Source organism: Strix uralensis, chromosome 6 (assembly GCF_047716275.1).
Source record: "Strix uralensis isolate ZFMK-TIS-50842 chromosome 6, bStrUra1, whole genome shotgun sequence".
Taxonomy (NCBI): domain Eukaryota; kingdom Metazoa; phylum Chordata; class Aves; order Strigiformes; family Strigidae; genus Strix; species Strix uralensis.
In genome coordinates this window covers 44,155,673-44,157,403 of record NC_133977.1, presented here as the reverse complement: position 1 = coordinate 44,157,403, position 1,731 = coordinate 44,155,673, and positions in this window count along the sequence as shown.

The window sequence follows — 1,731 nt, the reverse complement described above, 5'->3', positions numbered from 1 at the left end:
AAGGGCCACATTCAAAAGATTTTAAAAACCTGCAAAAATATGTGTATTGTGCTCATCTCTACTTACAACTTACAGATAACAAGACATAAAAACATTGACAAAAAACACATACTGTACAGCTTTTACCATGATATAATAAATTAACTTATTCCACACCAAAAACTTCTCAGCAGGTGTATATATTATTACAAAAAGCTAGCTACATACCATGCAGAAAGAAACCCAGTTTGACACAGTTTTTTACCATTTTATTGAAAACCAAGAGTTACATTTTACACTTAATTTCAGTTGAAGTTACAGTGAGCATTAGCATTGGGCCAATTCTCAGCTCTCCTTTTCTGGCCTTTCCCCCTGACTTTTCTCACCATTTCCAGCACTGAACCTGACCACAGAAAGGGGGCAGAGGGACCAGGACTGTTACTGCTGCAGGACTGAAGCAGTAAGGCACGTTCTAGTCTGAAGTGGGGTAGAGGGTAGGAGAGAGAAGACACAAAGAAACTGTGTGAAATTGATATTTAAGACAGTCTGTTGTTCAAGTCACGCCCTATCAAACCTGTTTTATATTACCTAACTAAAAAGCAAGTAGGGCTTTTTTTTTTATTAAATTACTTTGAATCCCTAACAGTGTCTACCATATTATCCATGACAGCATTTTCAAAAACCTCGAGTCATAAAATATTTAATAAAAATGCTGCACAGAACCCATGAAAACACTTTTGCCATGTCACACATTGCCCAACTGAGCCTCTCCAACTCAGTCCTCATTTGAGGTGGCAGAATTCCCAAAAAGGCCAAAACCTCTCAGGTTCTTCTACAAGTCTCCTTGGAAAAGGTCAAAGGCTTCAGTGCTTGAGGAAGCCTTAACTTGAACTGTCTTCGACAAGAACTTCAATGACTGTCTATCTCAACATCAGTACCCCGACTTGCCCTAAACAAACTGGCGATTTTAACTTAAGGCAGGATGCTTTTCTTCTCTGGAGGAAGACTTACTGCTAACGCAGGGCTTTTCCAGGGCGACCAAGGCCCCCACCCTGCGCGCATCTAAACCCACCGGGCAGCAGAAAACCCCCCTCAGGGCCGTGCTACCCGTCCCTCAGGCCCCGCCGGTCCCGAGCACGGCCCAAGAGGAGGTCAGGAGCGCTGCTCCTCCCATGGGCCCACAGCTGCCCCAGCGGGCCTGGGGCCTCGAACGGCACCACCGGCCTACCTCAGCCGAGCAGCCCCGCGCCGCCCGCCCTCAGCCACGGCTCGGCGGCGGAGAGAGCGGGCGGGAGAGCCGAACCGGGCCGGTCCCGGGGCCTCCGCCCGGCCTGAGAGGCCGCCCCCGCCATGGCAGCGGGCGCCGCGCGCGGGCCGCTTCCCCCTGAGGAGGCGCCTACCACCGCGCGCCCAGGGCGGGGGGGACGCGCCGCCGCCGCGCCGCGCGCCTCCAGCAGCCCCACTCGGCACGTACCAACCCAGGCCGGGGGGGAGGGCGGACAGCGAGGCCAAGCCTCCGGGCCGGCGCGTACCACTCGCCGCCCGGCGGAGGGGAGCACGGGTGCCCTCTCCCGGTCTGCTTGAACGGGCAGCCAAGACCGCGCCGGGCGCCTCCCCCCACCTCCTCCTCCTCCTTCAGGCGCTCCTGGTGCCGCCCGGCTCTCAGCGCCCCGCCCTCGGCCCACGTGAGCCCTTTCCCAGCGTCCCCTCGGCTCGGCCCCCGCCGCGGCCACTTCCCCCCGCGCGAGCTCC